The sequence below is a fragment of the Medicago truncatula genome, chromosome 4 (genome assembly GCF_003473485.1).
Source record: "Medicago truncatula cultivar Jemalong A17 chromosome 4, MtrunA17r5.0-ANR, whole genome shotgun sequence".
NCBI classification, from domain to species: Eukaryota; Viridiplantae; Streptophyta; class Magnoliopsida; order Fabales; family Fabaceae; genus Medicago; species Medicago truncatula.
Window position 1 is genome coordinate 18,104,515 of NC_053045.1, and position 21,957 is coordinate 18,126,471.

The window sequence follows — 21,957 nt, forward strand, 5'->3', positions numbered from 1 at the left end:
AAGATATGAAAGTTGAAAAGAAATTCTAAGTGAACTTTGATGTGGAACAATTTTAGCAGAGATTTGGCACTTGTAAAATTGTTGTAAGAGTCTTGCCAATCTTCAGGTCTTCACTCCTTTATATAAAGTTGTGAAAGAGACGTCGGAAATCTGCCAGCACATCAAATTAAAGTCGTTGTAGAAGCTTGATCAAATCACCAATGATTTATTGCTTGATTTGGTTATTGTCCTATTAAGGAACAATTTCAAAACCATTCCAAGAATAGAGGAGTACCAGCGTAGACACAACTGTTGTCTTGTACTATTGCAGACACAAAATAGAGTAGTGGAGAAGGTGGTTGTGTAATGCCCTATTTTAATATTTATTTATTTTATTAAGTTTAGAGTATATTTTATGACTTATGTGATTTATATGATTTTTGTGATGTGTTGTTGATTTATTAAGTGGCTTATTTTATTATTTAATAGAATAAGATTTGAAAATAAAATAAAATTAAGTTGTGGGGGCTGTTTTGGAAATGAGAAGAGTTTAGTGGAATAAGGGGAAATATATGTTATTTGGTGTAGAAATACATGTTATTTGTTGTAGAAATATATGTTATTTGATGTAGAAATATTGTTATCTGGTGTAGAAATATATGTTATTTTGTGTAGAAATATATGTTATCTGGTGTAGAAATATATTTCTTATTTGGTGTAGAAATATATATATGTTATAGAAATATATTTGTTATAGAGATATAATTGTTATTTGTTATAGAAATATTTTATATATATATATATATATATATATATATATATATATATATTAATATATTATAATAGAATATTGAGATTTTGGGGGCAGATTTGGAAATAAGAGAAAATAAGTAGGTTAATGATTTATATAAAAGGGGAGAATTAGAATTAGAAAATAAGGATTTCGTGCAAACTGCTTTTGGAAGATAAAGGGAGAAAGTGAGAAGTCAGAGAAGAGCAAGAGGAGAGAAGAACCAAGAGAGGCTGCCCGATCGATTTATTAAGGTAAGGGTGAGACTAACTGATACGATGGAACAACAAAGGAAACCAAAGGGTGGAAATAGCATTGCGATTGAAATTGTCACTAGGCCCAAGAGAAAGATCACAAAGCCTGCACGCCTCAACACTTAAGAAGAGTAAAGGAATCAATTTCAAATAACCTGTCTACAGCTAGCTTCAAGTCACTATCAAGCTGTAGAAAGATCTAGAACTTAGTAGTTATCCTACTACCTATCTAAGGGTCATGAAGGCGACATGTGTCTCATGATCCCACTCCTAGGAATAAATTGTAAGATGTGACCCTATAAAGGGGAAAATGATTGCACTGAATGAATAAGAAAAGTTTTATCCAAATATTCTCTCTTCCTAGGCTTTCCCGAAAGGGAATTCAATCATTCTGTAGGACCCTTCTATCATTGGTGCTCTCGTCTCTCACCATACCTCCTCGCTTACAACCTGAACCGCCGCCACTCTCTGAAGCCATAGCCGCCCTAACCAATGCCTTCAACGAATTCCGAGCCAACCAAGACCACCGCCATGAAACCACCCTTTTATCCATTCAAGCCTTACAAACACAATTCCTTGAGCTACAACAACAACAACGCCAAACCACTCCTTCCCCAGGTTCATCATCAGCCTTTCAAGCCAACTCAATCCCACCACCTAAACCACCAAAACTGACCCTACCCCCTTTTGATGGATCTAACCCATTAGAATGGGTGTTCCAAGCAAACCAGTATTTCACCCACTATTCCATCCACCACAACAACCGTCTTAACCTTATTGCAAGCTACATGTCCGGCGACGCTTTAGCTTGGTTTCAATGGCTTCACCAAAACAACCTCCTCACAACATGGGACCATTTCTGTCGGGATCTAGAACTCCGTTTCGGACCTTCATCTTTTGAAAACCACCAACAAGCTCTGTTCAAATTGCGACAAAACACAACTGTCCATGAATACCAGAAGGAATTCGAACGATTATGCAATCGAGTTCACAATCTACCTCCAAACGCAATTTTAGACTGTTTTATTTCTGGCCTACGCTCTGAAATTCAACACGAAATTGCTATAATCCGCCCAACCACCATATCTCAGGCCATTGGTCTAGCCAAATTACTTGAGTCCAAAAACCTTGCCAATCGTTCAACTCACCCATTTCCAAAGAAACCACAACAATCTTCCTTCCCCACTATCAGCTCACACAACACTCCACCACTTCTACCCGCACCACCAACACGCCTCGCTTTACCCGCTCCCCCCAAACCAGCCATACCCATTCGTCGCCTAACCCAAACGGAAATGCTCACACGCCGTGCTAAAGGCCTTTGTTTCAACTGCGACGAACGATTCGTCCGAGGTCACCGTTGTAAGACATCACAATTTTTGTTACTATTATCAGATGAAGCAGAACCTCCACCAGAAAATAACGACATAAACCCAGATGAAATTTTGTTCTTAGCTGATCCATATGTCACTACACCAGAGCCAGAAACAACTCCCAACCCCAATACCCTTGTTGACAATCCCTCTCCAACCACACCAGAAAATTTCCACCTATCCTTTCACGCAGTTACCGGCCACCCCTCACCTAGAACCCTTCGCTTCCAAGCAACCATCCATGGCCATAACATCTCTGTTCTCATCGACTCTGGCAGCTCCCACAACATACTTCAACCAAGAATTGCCAATTTCCTAAAACTCCCCATTACCGACCTGCCACCCTTCTCTGTTATGGTTGGAAACGGTGCCCACTTACACTGTTCTGGCTACTGCAACAATATCCCTCTCGACATACCAAACCACACAATCACTGTCCCATTCTACCTCTTACCCATTCAAGGCGCAGATGCAGTATTAGGTGTCCAATGGTTGCAAACCTTAGGACCCTTCATATCTGATTTCGCTATCCCTTCGATGCAATTTCGCCACCAAGGAAGGCTCATCACCTTACAAGGCACTTCCAATTCCCTACCCACCCCAGCCACTTTCCATCAAATCACCCGAATGCTACACACAGATTCCATTGACATGTGTCATTCCGTCTCAATGGTTCTCAATCCACCTACACCCCAACCCAACAACTCAACGGATGCGGAAACAGACATTCTGAAATCCGTACCCCCAGACCTCATGACCATATTACACAAATACTCCACCATTTTCTCCATTCCTCAAACATTACCACCATCCCGCGCCCATGACCACCAAATCCACCTCAACCCTACAGCCGCACCAGTCAACATTAAGCCTTATCGCTACCCCCACTACCAAAAGGAGGCCATGGCGAAGATCATTGCAGAAATGCTAGAAGCGGGCCTTATTCGGCCTAGCACCAGTCCCTACTCTTCACCGGTCCTTCTTGTAAAGAAAAAGGACGGTACTTGGCGCTTTTGCGTTGATTATAGGGCCTTAAATTCCATAACCATCAAAGATAGGTTTCCTATACCTACCATTGATGAGCTTATTGACGAATTAAAAGGCGCCTTATTCTTTTCTAAGATCGACCTTAGGGCCGGATATCACCAAATTCGCCTTGCTGCGAAGGATATTGAGAAAACAGCTTTTCGCACTTTTGATGGGCATTACGAATTTCTAGTGATGCCTTTCGGCTTATCTAATGCACCATCCACTTTTCAATCTCAGATGAATGATTTATTAAGACCTTTTTTGCGCAAATTTACCTTGGTTTTCTTTGATGATATCCTCATTTATAGCCCTACCTGGACTGATCAATTATTACATGTTGAGCAGGTGCTAATTATGTTGGTTTCTCAGGGATTTTATGCCAAACTCAACAAATGTCAGTTTGGTGTCCAATCAGTTCAGTATTTGGGGCATGTTATCTCACATCAAGGTGTGCAGGCCGACAAGGAAAAGCTCACTGCAATTGCTGACTGGCCTACACCTACATCTCTAACTACCCTCCGCGCCTTCTTAGGCCTCACCGGTTTTTACAGAAAGTTTGTCCAGCACTATGCCACCATCGCAAGTCCACTAACAGACCTTCTCAAGCTCCACAAATTCTCCTGGCCGCAAACTGTTGCGTCAGCATTTCAACAACTAAAAAAAGCCATGCTTAACCTTCCCCTTCTCACCTTACCAGATTTTGACATTCCATTTGAGGTCACCACTGATGCATCTGGCGTTGCAATTGGTGCTGTTTTATCTCAAAACCACAAACCTATCGCATTTTTCAGTAAAAAGCTAAGTCCCAGAATGGCATCCTTATCTACATATGTGCGTGAATTATACGCTCTGACCGAATCAGTCAAAAAATGGAGACAATATTTACTTGGCCATACATTCAAAATATTCACCGACCATAAAAGCCTCAAAAGCCTCATGACTCAAACAATCCAAACTCCAGAACAGCAAAAGTGGCTTACAAAATTGATGGGTTATAATTATGAGATTCATTATACTCCGGGTAAAGATAACGTTGTGGCTGATGCGCTATCACGCAGCTCAGATTCTTCTGCTATGCCTTGTTTTACTGCCATTTCATCTCTCACTTTTCCTTGGTTACAACAACTCCATGATTTTTTCTCAACACTTGAAGGCCAACAACTCATCAGCAAAATCACTACCAACACTGCTAGTGCCTCAAAATTCTGCCAAAAAGGAGGACTTCTCTATTTTCAAGACCGGTTATTCATCCCAAAAGATTTTGGAATCATACCTCTACTCTTACAGGAATTTCACTCTTCACCTCTAGGTGGACATTCAGGAATTAAGGCAACTTTGGCCCGACTCTCAGCAAGTTTCTACTGGCCCGGTATGCATCATGATGTTAAACTGCTTGTGTCCCATTGTGCAACCTGTCAATACAACAAGTATAACACACACAACCCATACGGCTTACTTCAGCCTTTGGAAACTCCACACCAAGTTTGGGAAGAGATATCCATGGACTTCATCACCCACCTTCCCTTATCACATAACAAAACCACTATTTGGGTCGTTGTTGACCGCCTTACTAAGTTTGCACACTTTGTGGCACTGCCTACGGGTATCTCTGCCTCCACCCTAGCTACCACCTTCATTACAGAGATTTACCGCTTACACGGAGTTCCGAAATCAATTGTAAGCGACAGGGACAGAGTCTTCATCAGTCAATTCTGGAGAGAGCTATTCAAAGCTTTGGGAACTACTCTAGCCTTCAGCAGTTCTTACCATCCTCAAACCGACGGACAAACCGAGGTTTTGAATCGTTGTTTGGAAACTTATCTTCGCTGTTTTGTTAGTGAAAACCCCAAAAACTGAACAAAATTTCTTCCTCTTGCTGAATTCTGGTACAACACATCCACCCATTCAGCCATCGGAATGTCCCCGTTTGAAGCTCTTTATGGTCGCACCCCGCCCTCCATCACTAGCTATATCCCAGGAAACGCCAAGATTGGGGGACTGGATGATCTGTTAACCCAGCATCACCTTATACTCAAACTGTTGAAAGAGAACTTGGTCCGCGCTCGCAACAGGATGGTGCAGCAAGCTAACAAAAAGCGGAAAGATAAAACTTTCGCTGTAAACCAGTGGGTTTACCTGAAATTACAACCTTACCGTCAGATTTCAGTCAAGGATCGCTCTTCCCAGAAACTAGCGAAGCGTTTCTATGGTCCCTTTCGCATTCTTAAGCGCATTGGTGCTGTTGCTTACGAACTGGAATTACCACCTTCTGCTCGTATACATCCGGTCTTTCATGTTTCATTGTTGAAAGAATTCCTCGGACATCCGGATGTTCAGATTTATCCACTTCCTCCACAAACAAACAGCTCCACAGCCCTTCCCACCCAACTTTTAGGAATGCGTACCAGAAAGCTTTCCCAAGGTGAGCAGGAAGAAGTTCTAATACAATGGGACGGCCAGGACACAACTGAGGCTACTTGGGAAGACAAAGCAACATTCAAAAAAGCTTACCCTGACTTCGATCTTGAGGACAAGATCATTTTCGAACCCCACGGTAATGATACGATGGAACAACAAAGGAAACCAAAGGGTGGAAATAGCATTGCGCTTGAAATTGTCACTAGGCCCAAGAGAAAGATCACAAAGCTTGCACGCCTCAACACTTAAGAAGAGTAAAGGAATCAATTTCAAATAACCTGTCTACAGCTGGCTTCAAGTCACTATCAAGCTGTAGAAAGATCTAGAACTTAGTAGTTATCCTATTACCTATCTAAGGGTCATGAAGGCGACATGTGTCTCATGATCCCACTCCTAGGAATAAATTGTAAGATGCGACCCTATAAAGGGGAAAATGATTGCATTGAATGAATAAGAAAAGTTTTATCCAAATATTCTCTCTTCCTAGGCTTTCCCGAAAGGGAATTCAATCATTCTGTAGGACCCTTCTATCACTAACTTTCTCAAATTCTAAGTTGTATAATTCTGAAATTGAGTTTAGCATATTGTAGGTTGTAGTTATTGGAATTTGGGAATTAGGTTTTGAAGTTGTAATTGGTTGTTAATAGAGTAGAAAATCCGTTGAATTTGTGTAGAATTGATGTTCAGATCATGGGTTATTTTTAGTGCAATGTTTTATATGGTTTTGAGTGCCTTAACATGTGTAGAAATGGTTAGACAAGTTTTTGGATCAAATTTGGGCATAGGGAAATTAAAATTGGGATTTTGGGGTGAAAAGTGGGTTTTTCCCGAGTTGCTCTCTAACAACACATCTTGTTTCATGTTCTTGCATCTTTTTCACACGTTTCTGTTTTGAATTGGCCTTTGGTGTAAACATGAAAGTTGTAGATAATGCAGTTAGCTTTCCAGTGGCTTTGGTTTGACGTCAAAATGATTTTTGGTTCTTGAGATATGATGAGAATACTCCAAGGAGGTCTTAGTGAAATTTTATGAAAATTCAGTATAACCGTTTCTAAGTTAATCGAAAACTTAAGGAATAATTCCAAACCTCAAAAGTAGAAGTACTATGAGTTCAACTAGTGTGTTTAAGAGTATTTAACCTATGTTGTGATGGATCTAATTTGGTTTGACGTGAATATCTTTGTTGGATAATTTGAAATATATATATTATGTGAATGTTGTTGTTGAATAATTTGAGTTACATATATTTATGTGGAAAAGGTATGATTTAGAAAATAATGTTGTTATATCATTCAAGTTGTTATTATTAATGATGCTATGTTGTGAAGTTGTTGTATGTTGTTGTCTCTGTTGTATTGATTATTAAATCATTAAGTTGCATATGTTGGTCAAGTTGTTTAAGTTGTAAGACGTTGAGTCCATGTATACTCATTTGAAGTGTTGAGGGCTTGATGCTCTGTGAGCTTTTGCTCATATGTTGAGGGCTTGATGCCCTGTGAGTGTATTTATGCTCTTATGTTGAGGGCTTGATGCCCTAGTTGGTATCACATGCATGATTAAGAAGTTGAAGTTGCATTGTTGAGTTTAAGTTGTAGAAGTCGCATTGTCGTTGTCGTTAAGTTGTCATTTGTCAATGAGTTATTAATGAAGAACTATGTGAAATATTAATATTTATTAATCATTGTTGTTTATGTTGTTATATGATGATGTTATGATGTGAAATATAAGATGTTATAAGATGATGTTTATGATGTGAAATATACAATGTTATAAAATGATGTTATGATGTGATGTTTATGTTGATGTATGACATTGTGTATAATGTAATGAATATGAAGTTAATGATGATTAGAAGTTGATTGAGTTATTAATGAAATGTTATAAGAAGAGTAATGTTATTAATTGATGAAGTATAAATTGTTAAATGCTTTTGATGAATTATATACTTATTATTATTGAATGTGAAATCTAACCCCTTCTGCTTGGAAATGTTGCTCTTCGTATGAGTAACTTCCAGGTGATCGAGTTTAAGCTGCTGTTAGATTGCTGTCGTGAGTGGACTATCTCTCACGTCTGTCTTTAGGTGCTCTGATACGTAACGGGATGTGAACTTTGTTGCATGCTTTTCTATTCCTTACGTATTACTTTATGAAGTTTATGACTATGTTTTTAGACTAGATTTCTATGAGATATTTATGATGAGGCCTTCATGCCAAAGATTACTATTTTTAGATGTTGAATAAATTCCGCTGCGAAGTATTAATTATTATGTTGTTAATTTTTGAAGGATAATTAGTTAATTATTCCATTATGATTTTAAGAAAAGAAGTGTGACATTCCGTTTGTGATGATTACTCTGACTATTTTTATGAAATTTTTATGTTGGGAAAACAGGGTGTTATAGGTTGTACAATTGTACTATTGTCCTTTTCCAACGTTCTCCAAGAGATAAGCATCCAATGCCTTCAAATTTCTCTGAATTAGCCGTTGTTCCAGGTTTCAATTCCTTCTACGTACATAGGCATGATAATAACATCATTTGACAAAATTCTGAAACTTCCAGTCCTTCAGCTTGTGATGATCTTCAGAACCCCTGATGACGTCAACTTCTGGTGAACAACTTCTAATAAGAGTGCTTCTGATGACGTCAGGTTATGATGATCTTCAGAACCTCTTGTCTTCATAACCTCTTTTCTTCAGATGCTTCCTGGCAACACAAGCTTCCATTTTGTAGATTCTATTGCTTGAATTAAAGACACTAAATTTTTATCTATGGTCCTGCACACTTGAACAAATATTAGCATATCCAATTGACAATTTTTAAAATCTTGTTATCATCAAAACTCAAAGGGTAATGTTAAACACATTTTGTTCCAACAATGTCATCAACACTCTTCGACACTTTATAAATATATAATTTCATCATCACTAGTCAACATCATCTTTCATCATCACTTTAAATATATAATTTCATCATCACTTTAAATATATATATTCATCATCAAATATCATCATCAATAAATCATCATCATCCAATCATCATCAATTATATATTTCATCAAGTAAGTATCATCACTTCATTTAACACGATTAGCATTTGAGACATTTAATCATTTATTCCTAGTTACTGTAACGCCCTATTTCTATTAAAGTGGTAAAACACGCGAATAAAGCATTCATTCAAGAAATAGACGCTACGTCATCATACAAAATTCCAATTCAACATGCATGCATAAAATCTCATCATTCGTAGCGGATTTATAAACCATATACTTTGAAACATACATGTGATGAATCAAATGCATCAACATAAATGATCTCCAAATCCCAACAATGGGTAAATCTCCAACATAAATAAATAATGCAAACAAATAAATCTAGACCAACATAACAGACGTCTAGATCAGAGCCATCCTAGACTCTACGAACACCGATACCGGAGATAGTTCCCGATATCCAACCAAGCATCAACAACCCATCGGAGCAACTAATCCTACACAGCGTCTACCCATCCATAAAGACAGGTAGACGGTCAAAACCACTAGGGGTAAGTATTACATCATCATAAATCCGTATATACATACTCATACCATAATACTAATATCTTACATTAAGCAATCACCGAACACATGTGTCATGAACAATCAACAATCACATTTATCAAATAGACTCCTGTCATGATATACACCTAGTTCGACACATATATGCATGTGGTACCAAATCACTTCAAGGTCGTCACCTATATCTAGACCACCAAAGGTCTCTACAAGGCCGAAGCCCACAATCTAGATCACTAATGGACCTCTGCATGGACGAAGCCCACAAACTAGATCACTAAATGATCTCTGCAAGGCCGAAGCCCAATGATGCAACAAAAACATCATATAAATTCTCAACACGACTATGATGCATGGACATGTAGTAAAGACTCAATAATGCGACATCACCTCACAATTTTCACAACAATATAGACGACAACTTCCAAATATATTGATCATCTCCACAACAATTGCATTACCAAGAAATTACGTCCACACAACGATCAAGACATAATTCAAATCATATTCATTATCACATCAATAATCAACCATATCATTCAACATCAACTACCTCATATAGTTTCATCACTCCAATCATTTCTCATATTCCAAGTAAGAGAACATACGACATCTTATTATAAATATCATATCCAACACATAACAATTCATTCATACATCTCCATTTAGTCAAACAAGGCTAGTCATTAAAGATCATAAGATAATTGGCTTAAAAGAACCATTTCCGATAAAACCGTATCAAGTGGCAAACGACCAACTTTCATAACTCTTGAGTAAGGTAATGTAATCAAGTTTGAAAACTAATAAAATCAATCTTAATCAATCATGTAGTCATGAGCTCAAGAGACTTACAAACTATTAGACATTAGTTCAAAGAATGGCTTAAGTCCGTATGAGAAAACCCAAGTTCACATTTTTCACATTCCCACCCGAAATATCACATCTGACATGATTAAGACGTTTGACCGACCTTACAAGTTTTTCCTAAGTCTATATGAGCTGTAGGTTCAACTCGTAAGCTCAATTAGTTTGCAAAAGTTTGTTTTCGACAAAATCCTAATTTCCCAAAAATGTGCAAGTTTCAACCCAAAACGAAAAACATCATAATTGGAGCACGAATTCTAACAATTATGAACAATTAATCAATTACTCAATTAAGCACTTATTCATACAACAATTGAAAATTTACACTAAAAATGATTATGATGAATCCTAACCCCCTTACCTTAATTATCTCCAATTCCTAGCCCAAGCTTCACTTTAACTCCTAGGATTTCAAACCAATCTTGAATCTTCAAGCTCTTCTTCTCTAACTGTAACACCCCGTTTCCCAAAATCAATTAAAATAATAATAATACATCAATCATGAGAGTAATCACAACGGGCATGCCACATTTCTTCATGTAAAAATCTTCTAAATAGAGTGTATATAAAAAATCTATTTAATCAAACGTCATACATAAAATTGTCATTAAACTTGCAGCGGAATATTTGTAACATCAATATGTCTACAATAATTATTCTTGGCATGAAAGCCATTTCAACATAAAATTCAATCACAAAGGGCTACATCAGCAATATTTCAAAAATGATACATAGGAAAGAATTCAAGCAATAAAATCCCATCCCACGTATCAGAGCCCTAGACACTGTGAGCCACCACCTACTACTCAGGATCACCTGCAAGTTACCCATAGGAAGGGCAACATTTTCAAGCAGAAGGGGTGAGATTCTCAAACAATAATAATAATATATAATAACATAAATGAATTTAACACCCTATCATCATAATCATTCAGCAATTATAGTATAGCATCATTAGCAACTTCATCATCCAACAGTAATAGAATTAGTGAACAATGACTCATGCGACAACCCGACTTCACCTCTAAGACTCATGCAGGACATGACAACTCTACTAAGACTCCTCAACAATTGCAACTATGCATGTGGTACCATAACAGAGCCGAAGCCCTCATCTTTATAGAATGGTTAAAGCATTCTTTTATCAGGACATGAGTCCTCATCATAACATCATTTTGAACAACATAGTGTTCCATCGTTTTTGAACGACAAAGCGTTCCAGGACCGAAGTCCTCATCATAACATCATTTTTATGCTTATGCAACTGACTCCACTTGTGTATTTCTGCATACAACTCAACGACAAATGCATATGTACTCATATGACTCACCACCCCTTAATGGGACATGTTTCATTCACTTGATTCAAGTATCCCAACATCTTCAAAATTCATAAAAGTTAACCAACTAAATATCATCATAAATTAAGTAGGATTTTATGTCTATACAAAGGTTATACAAGCTAGAGGGAACACCTAGAAGTACTCAAAAGGATCCCTTAGTGCACGAAGCAAGGTTCAGAAAAAGGCTGACTAACACTCAGTTCGCTTAAGCGACGGCTAGCTCGCTTAAGCGACCATCTTACAGTAGGTCTGGGTTCAGTTCGCTTACGGCTCGCTCACGGCTCGCTTAAGCGAATTCTTGGCAGAATCAAACTTAATTTTCGCTTACCAGCTCGCTCACTGTTCGCTTAAGCGAACGGGTAAAATCTAATTCCTGGGCAGCTACATGAATGTTCGCTTAAGCGACGGGTGCTTCGCTTAAGCGACCACTCATCTGGGCAGGGTAAAAGTTACGATTTTCAGACTTCTCCTCACTCCAAAAACCCAGTTTTATTCCCCTGATCCCCCAAAACGTTTTCCAGAAATGTTTACAAGTCCTATATACAATCAGACATCAAAAGGAACAGCAACTAAACATCAACAACATCAATTCAGCCCAATCAAGCATTCATACAGAACTTCCAAAATTCATCCATCATATTCTATTTTCATTTCAATTATGATCAATATCAACAACATGGATTAAGAAATCATACTAATCATTCAAATACAACATTATAAACCTGATTCTTACACCTTTTCTTTCAAAATCATCATTAACCCTTATTTTCCCAATTTTACCTTAAGAACAGTTTAATTGATTAATTTTCAGAAATTACATATTATGACTATTGAAAGATAATCCCACCCTTACCTTAGAATTGCAAAGACAAATAGCACAGCAAAATCAGTTCCTAAGTTCTTCTCTCTTGGTCTTCTCTCCTTGCCTTAGCTTTTCTCTTCTCCACTTGTTTTCACGTTAAACTGTTTTCTGACTTTTCTTTCCTTAACTCCCTAAAACTATAACTTCTCCTTTTTCATTAAAACCTCCCTTATTACTATTAATTTCTAATTATTCCCCAAACTCTTAATTAATTCCATTATTCATATTATTCTATTTATATTAAATAAATTATATAAATAAATACTACACACCACATATATCACATATATTAATTAAAAACACACAAAAGACTCTAACTAATTCTAAAAATAATAAAATAACGACTAGGGCGTTACACTAACCCTTTTTCCTCTTTTCCTTCACTTTCTCTCTCTACCTCTCCCAAAATATCTTATGTAATGAAAAATTGTGTGATATTTTCTCTTAAGATAACTCTTATATAATATATTCTCTTAATGGGCTTAACCCTAAACCTTAGTGGACTTAACTCACTTCAACTTAATTCTAAAATGTTTCTACACTCACAACGGTAAAATGCTATTAATGATCATTTAACGGTAAAACACTAGCAACGGTCACTTAATCGGTAAAATACTAATTACTACACTAGTAACTTAGTAAAATAATGATTCTCACTAAACGCTAAAAATAATTCTCACCAAAATTACTAATTTACCCCTCTAGCACGAAAACCCATAAAAATTCACCCAATGATGAATATTCACACACAAGCACAATTAAACACACAATAAAAATAATTAAAATAAATCTAACTAAAATCGAACTGTTACAGTTACTCCACATTTCAAATTTACATAGCATAGCTAATTTAATCACCATTCATTATCCCACCAATAACACATAATCATTCTCAGTTGCTGATTAAAGAAATTTTCACCACACTCGTTGCTTATTTTATAGACTTATATTAGCTAAAGTAAATTTTTATGTACCTAAATGAGAAAGTCGATATGATAAAACTTTGCAAACTCATGAAAATAATATCTAATTGTTTAGTCTCCTTCATCCAACACTTCTAGTTTAATCTTTAGGATGTTGTTCATGGAAATAATATCTAATTGGTTAGTCTCCTTCATCCCACACTTCTAATTAAATCTTTAGGATGTTGTTCATATCTTAATTTTTTATTCTAGCAAGATTTCACCAATTGCAAACAGGGAAATAATATCTTGACGATGATCTAAATAGTATTACTTTCTTCTTTATTTCATTTCAATACCTTTAATTTAGAGTACAAAATTCATTACAATAATGTCTACAATAAATAATTGTAGCAGACATATTAACAAAATTACAGGTCGTGGAATTTTATACCAAAAACTTATGGTCACATTACTCAAGCACAACCACAAGTGGTATCATAGTAATGACGGAAAATTTCCACATAATTACACGTTGGTCTAAGAGGTAACTGACAAAAATATTTTCGACAATCAAAACTTGTTCGGCATTCATTATGCTCCGCTGTAATGAAAAGATAAAATAAAACGGTATAATTAAATTAGATAATTGACCAAAAAAAAAATAGATAAAACATTATGTACTGCAGTAAGTAACAAGAGAAATTTGAAAAGGATAGAAAACGGCTTACGGAAAATACTCAATGCACCAAGAAACAAGGTAAGAAAGATAAGCATAACATTAATTAACTTGGTAACTGCAACCATATTTTCTCCCCTTTAGAAGTAATAATATTGTATGTTTTTATCAATTTAAAAATTATAAAACATTCTTCTTCACACATACATTATATAGATTTTAGCCCTTATGGAACTGTAAAAAAAATCTTATAATTAAAATAACAATTAAGTGACTCTTAAGTACATATAAGTGTTGCGTTTGTCCCTTCAAGACACTTGGTAAAGAGGTCACATAAAGAAAACTTACCAATCATAATAAATTATTCTTATTTTACGAATTTTATAACTTTTCATGATAGAAAAGGATAATAACAAAAAAAGAGGAGAAATATTGTTTGAATTAATGTGAGACTTAGCCTATAGCAAATCTATAGCTACTTTATGTTAGATTTAAAATTGATTAATAATTCCTCCATAGAGAATAAAAAGTTTAGGGGTGATTATTTTTTGGCTTAAATATGTAAAAGGTCCTTGTAAGTTCGCGTGTTTTTGGTTTTCGTCCCTGTAAATTTTTTTGTTCTAGAACTCATCCTGTAAGTTGTTAACCTTTTGGTTTTAGTCCCTAACGTTAACTTCCGTTAAAAAAAAAACGCATTGTTGGCAAATGGAGTCACACGTACCAATCAATGACATGGCAAAACACGCTTATGTGTACTGACAGATGATAAGTGACTAGATTTGAGGGAGCAAAACCAAAAACGTAAAATTGCAGAGGGACGAAATTGAAAAAAATGTAAATATCAAATTTTGAAATTTAAAACTTTCTTCTTCTTCATCCCCAACTCCAATTTCTTCATCTCTAACAACAATCCCATTTGTGTTATTTTAAAAAATGAACAACTATGACATTTTTACATTATTTCATACATATTCAGCTTGTGCTGCCTTTTAAAGTTATCAAACCAAATTGAATGAACAATCCATATAAGATATATTTCCACAAATCAATCCGGCCTTAGAACTCTCAACAAGAGAACCACCCGCTCATCGTTAAGGAAGACGAAAATCCAACAAGAGAATCCATAATTAAAAATTAGTAAGTGTTTTATGGCCAGATGGTTTTACGTGGATGAAAGAGCAAAACAAAAAAAAACGCTTAAAGAACAAAATAAACACATAAAAAAACGACATAAAAAAAACCTAGAAAACAAAGCACACAAGAAAATTAGTAATTATCGCTTCCTAAATAACTAATGACTTTTATATTAACTCATTAGTCATTAGTGATTTAAGAAAATTTCAAATTTAAGTAGTAAATAATTCAAGACATCCGCAGAGAGATAAGCATGACTAGAGAAGTATTGCTTTTAAATCAGAGAGTTTCGCTTCTAACTGAACAATATAAAGTTGCCCGAGTTCTTGCAACTCTGGTCTAGGAGTTCTTGCAACTTTGGTGTTATTTCTCTCTTTACGGTTTCCATTTTCTTCCACTGTAAGAACTTCAAGCTCATAAATTATCAATCAATACCACAGTTTTCATTTAATATGCTAGAAGTTCTTTATTGTTGATTAAGTTTACAATGTTAAGCAACTGACATAGAGAAGATGCCCAAGAAAATTGCAGTACAATTATGATCTTGAATAATGATTGGACAAGTTAAGCAAATGTTATTGTTGAATAATGTTATCACCTTTTTCTAAATTTTCTGCCATAAACATGTACTTACTCATGTGAAGTAGGACAAAAAATTGGACAAGTTTTGGCCTCAAAATGATGAAGTATATGTTTGGTGAATGGAGAAATCATGATACAAACCAGGAGAAGCTACAAATGGTATATTTACAATTTCACAGTGAAGAGAGTCTGAGCAGAAGAAGAAGAAGAAGAAGAAGAAGAATATGGAAGAGAAAGGAAGAGGATGGAAACATCAAGGATTTTTAATTTCAAATTTTGTAACTTAGTGATTTTTAATTTTGTCCCTATGTAATTTTTCGTTTTTGATTTTGGTCTATAATCTTGCGTGGAAGGACACATAAGCTTGTTTTATCACGTCAAACAACGCCACGTCAGTCACCGTTAGACACATCAGTGTTTTTGTAACAAATGCTGCGGGAGGGACGAAAATAAAAACGTTTGTAACTTACAGGGTTTGTTTTAGAACAAAAAAAGATACAGGGACGAAAACCAAAAACACGCGAACTTACAGGGACGATTTACATATTTAAACCTAAATTTTTTTCCTTGAATGTGTAAGGAGTAGTTAGAATGGTCCTTGAATGTATAGAAATTGCAAAATAGTCTTTGATATTGAACTTTTTACGTCAAAATTGTCCTTCATGTTAAAATATTTAATCAATATTGCCATATTTGATGAGGGCATGGTTGTCCATGACACAAGTGCTTCAATTCAAGGGCTAGGAGGACCAATGACAAGGTCGAGAACCAAGAAAGCTAAGGAGGCCCTAATTCAATTGGTGGCAAAAGTCTTGGAGTCCAAACCTACACTAGAAAGCATGGAGGATAAAATGGTCATGTGCATCAAACCATTGGAGGAGGGGTGGGGCGCATCTCTTGCTGCCCATTTTATTTAGATGTTCTTGTTATGTTGTAATAAAAAGTGTAAGAGACCAATTTTGGCCCAAAAACACTAAGTATGGTTATTTTGTGTGTTTAATCCATTTTAAAGCTTCCAAAGCTTTGAATGGAATGTTTTGTGTGTTTATTTCGTGCAAAGGAGTGCTGAAGACAAAAGAAAAACAAGGCATTAAAGAGCATTTAATCTAAAGGAGAAAAGAATGCAAGAATTGAAGAGGAAAGGAACAAGACTTCAATGAGACAATGAAGGCATTTCATTTCAGCATATGAAACCACCATCATCATCAAATTCACGTCCATCATCATGATCATCAAGACCAGCCACCCTCATTCATTGATTTGTCATGTAACCATTTCTTGTATTCATGTTAATTTACTTCAGCCACGGGAAATAATGATAGATTAATTTGGCTGAAGGAATCCTAAGAGTTATTTGCATTTTTCTTTGTAATTCAGCAAGTGTCCCTCCTACCTATATAGGACACGAAAATTGAATAAAAGGCAAGTTAATTTTTGTTAAAAAAAGTGAGTAATTGCTCTTTAGGTTATGGATTGGACCTTGTATTGATCATATCAAGAATCCTTTCTTGTGGTGATCTTCATTCCATAGACTTATCATTTTCTAGGATTAGAAAGTGTGGCGTCCCTAAACTCTCCATTTCATTTCTTGTTTGAAACCACAAATCAGCCTAAACACCAATTCAAAACCAAATTCTCATTTTCAACTCAAATTATTGTCAAAATTAATCCCAATACATAATTTTCGTTTCTTTTTGGCACACCCTTTCATTAACAATATTTTTAGTTCATTTCTTGTGTTTTGTGCCTTTAATTAATCTTTCAGCAAGCAACTTTTATCAATTCATAATTAAAAGTCAAATATGAACAATTTTCACAAAATAGTGTTCATCAAGTGGTAATCAGAGCAAGGTTCCTTTTTAAACGGCCAAAAGTTCAAAGGTATCAAATTCTTCTTGTTCATTATTCTGATTTTCATATTACAAAAAAAAAAAAAAAAAATAGATATATAAAAAAAAAAAATCAGAATTGTTGCTTGTATCATCAATTTCGTTTTTGTGTTTTATTTGCCACACTTTCCTTGTTTTTCCATTTACCTTGTCATTTCAGAATTTGATTTAGTTTCCTTGTTCACATCATTTCCAAACCTTTGTTTTTTTTTTCCTTTCATTCCTTGCATTGTGTTAAGTTTGTGTTTTGATTTTCACTATTTTGAAAGTTTTCTTACCTTGATTTACTTGGTTTCTCTAAAGAACTCAAAAGAGCAATTGAGTGGAAAAAGGCAAGAGTGATACATTAAAAAAAAAAAAAAAGTCAATTTGAGTGAGTGTAAACACTTGTGAGGATTAGTTTTAGGGAATCATGGTTGATGAAGGTCCAAATAAGTTACTAATAGATGCACTCACAACAAGGTTTCAAGCCATGTTGCAGGTGCAAGCTGACCAATTTCAAGAACAAATTGATGAGTTAAAAAATAGTTTAACTAATGATGGAAGTGGTGGGGAGTGTAACACCCCGTTTTCCCAACATAAAAATTTCATTTAATAATCAAAGTTATTCACGTAAACAGAATGCTACACTTCTTTTCATAAAATCATAAACTGAATAAATAACTATTTATCCTTTAATAACAAAATCTTTAATACTTCGCAGCGGAATTTATTCAATAACTAAAACCAGTCTTTGGCACTAAGGCCTCTTTACAATTATGTCATAAAAATCCATTCTAAAAACATAGTCATAATTCTTCAAAAACAATACGTAAGGAATAGAAAGCAATAACAAAGTTCCCATCCCGTTACGTATCAGAGCACCTAGAGACACTTGAGCCACCACTCCTACTAATCATTAATACCTGCAAGTTACTCATACGAAGAGCAACATTTTCAAGCAGAAGGGGTGAGATTTCACAAAACAATAATATCAAGCATATAATTCAATAATTATATTTAACAACATAAATAACTTCATCTATTAGTAATAATAATTCTTCATGTAATAATTCTTAATAGTTCAACCAACTTCTAATTATCATTTAACACATATTATCCAAATCGTAACAAACATAGATCATCACATCATAGTCATAGTTCATATATAGCATGACAACATCTTAATCCTAATTCATATACAACATAACAACATCATTAATTCATAATAATAATTATTCATCAAACATCTCATTATCAATTCATTAATAAAAGACAACTTATCAATTTAACATAAACATCATCAAGTACACTTAACAACTCATAGATATCATCATCATTAATAACTTTAAAACAACACAATATAATCATCTCTTATTAATAGTAATAATTATCTACATCATAACATAAAGATCTTCTTATAATAATATAACCACAACGTAACATGATATTCACTTAATAATTATATATACATCATCTCGTCATAATATAATAATATAACAACAACATAGCATGATATTCATTTAATAATAATAATAATTATATATACATCATCTCGTCATAATATAATAATATAACAACAACATAGCATGATATTCACTTAATAATAATAATCATATATAGAACAACATATTCATCACTTAATAATAACACTTATATACATCACAACATATAGCATCATAATAACATCATATAATCAACATCGTAAACAACATCATAACATTATAATCAGTATCATATACAACATCATAACAACATAACAATATAACAATATCATAATCAATATCTTAAACAACATAGCAACGTAACAATATCATAACCAATATCTTAAACAACGTAGCAACATAACAGTATCATAATCAACATGTTAAACAACATAGCAATATTTTAGTCAACATCATATAATTCACATCGTATAATCTTCGTAGGTACTTCTTTAACAACACATGGGTAGAAGACAACTCGACAACTCATAGATGATAATTCATCGACAACTTGACAACTCATGGATGATAATTCATCAACAACGACTTTGACTCGACAAATGCGACAATGCAACTTAGACACTTATATGCATGTGGTACCAATCGTCATCATAAGTATTAATATACTTTAATCGTGCGGAGGACAAAGCTCCTAATCGTGCGGAGGACAAAGCTCCTAATCGTGGTGAGGACAAAGCTCAATGAAATGCTATGCATGGACTCTTAACAACAAAACACCGTAATCATCGTAATCAACATATTATCATGCATCCAATAATTTGGAGCTAAACGTCATCAACTTATTCATACTCTTGCAACTTAGTTAAATAACAATTGCAGCATAATCAAATCACATCAAGTTAAATAACAAATCATTCTCGAAAGTTTCTTGATCATTCAACAACAATTCAATTAGGTATAATTCAATCCATAATTCACTTCTTAATCATTTAACAATTCATTTTAACAACATCTTGATCATTCAATAATATTTCGAGTAATGCATTTAATCATTAAATCATATTACAAACAACTTAGCAGTTCATAACAGCAACAGAAACAACACAAACAATTCACAACATAGCAATATTAATATGAAGTATCAACAACTTAAACATCATACATCTTCCACATAAGTCATATAAATATTTCACATAACCAACAACAACAACATAGGCGACACATAAACATCTCAGGATATAACAATATCAAATGATAATCAACAACAACTCATGCAACTTAGTTAAATAACAATACCAGCATAATCAATTCATATCAAGCTTAATAACAATTCATTTCAACATCTTGATCATTCAATAATATTTCAAGTAATGCATTTAATCATTAATTCACAGTATATAATATTCTCTCATTAATCATATCATTAAAGTAAATCATATTCATCACAACAACAAAATAGCATCAATCAATAATGATAATCATCATATATAACAATTACAAATGCACGTCATCAACATCTCAATCATCAAACATAATTCATGCAATATATATCTAATTATATAACATTATAAATATCATCAAATCATCTTAATCATTATCTAAGGTCTAAGGACAGTTTCTACATCTTTTTAACAAGTTTCCACCGTTTATTTATTCATTAATTCTAGAATTTTAACCTACTTTTCAATTCCTCAAAAACTCATCCTACATCATGTTAAACCTAATCATTGATTCACATACTTAATAGAATTGCAAAGTTAGTCTCACCCTTACCTTTGGATTGATCGACGAAGGACTCTACTGCTTTCTCTTATCTAAAAGGATATTAAACCGAAGAGGGATTATAGTCTTAAGAACACTTTTAATTCCGAAGGGACAGAAAGGAGTAGAAAAAGAAGAAAGACTCGTCAACACAAGTCAAAAGAGGGAGAAGAGAAGAAAAGCACAGGAAGTATCAACTGTGAATTTCGGTGTGTAGAATGCACTGTGTGAGTTCTCTATTTATAGAGATAATTTACAACTAATAAGTGAGAAACAAGTAATGCACCTATTAGATCTAGTAATTAAATATATCAATTGAGTACCAAAATATATCATATTAAGTACAAAAATATATTATTCAGTACAAAAATATATTAGATTGCCTACCAAAATCTCAATATTCTATTCTAATATATATATAAAATATTTATACAACAAATAACAATTATATCTCTATAACAAATATATTTCTATAACATATATATATTTCTACACCAAATAAGAAATATATTTCTACACCAGATAACATATATTTCTACACAAAATAACATATATCTCTACACAAATTAACATATATTTCTACAACAAATCATGTGTATTTCTACACCAAATAACATTTATTTCTATAACAAATCATGTGTATTTCTACAACAAATAACATTTATTTCTATAACAAATCACATTTATTTCTGCAACAAATCATATGTATTTCTATAACAAATAACATTTATTTCTATAACAAATCACATTTATTTCTGCAACAAATCATATGTATTTCTATAACAAATAACATTTATATTTTTAAATCAAATAACATTTATATTTCTAAACCAAATAACATATATATATTTCTAAATCAAATAACATATATATTTCTAAATCAAATAACATTTATATTTTTAAATCAAATAACATTTATATTTCTAAACCAAATAACATATATATATTTCTAAATCAAATAACATATATATTTCTAAATCAAATAACATTTATATTTTTAAATCAAATAACATTTATATTTCTAAACCAAATAACATATATGTTATACTAATAAATAACATATATCATAACAAAATATCACTCATCAAAATAAATCATATAAATTATACAAATCATAT

The 21,957-nt window shown here is 34.0% G+C and overlaps 1 long non-coding RNA gene across 1 annotated transcript; it reads right to left on the reverse strand.

Annotated features, from left to right (window-relative positions):
• Positions 1–13,679: 13,679 nt before the first annotated feature.
• On the reverse strand, positions 13,680–14,262 carry LOC120579852 (uncharacterized). The gene is made up of 2 exons (XR_005645594.1): positions 14,102–14,262; positions 13,680–13,974 (listed from the first exon to the last, which is right to left on the reverse strand). It is a non-coding gene; the product is annotated as an uncharacterized lncRNA (long non-coding RNA).
• Between the last annotated feature and the right edge of the window lie 7,695 nt (positions 14,263–21,957).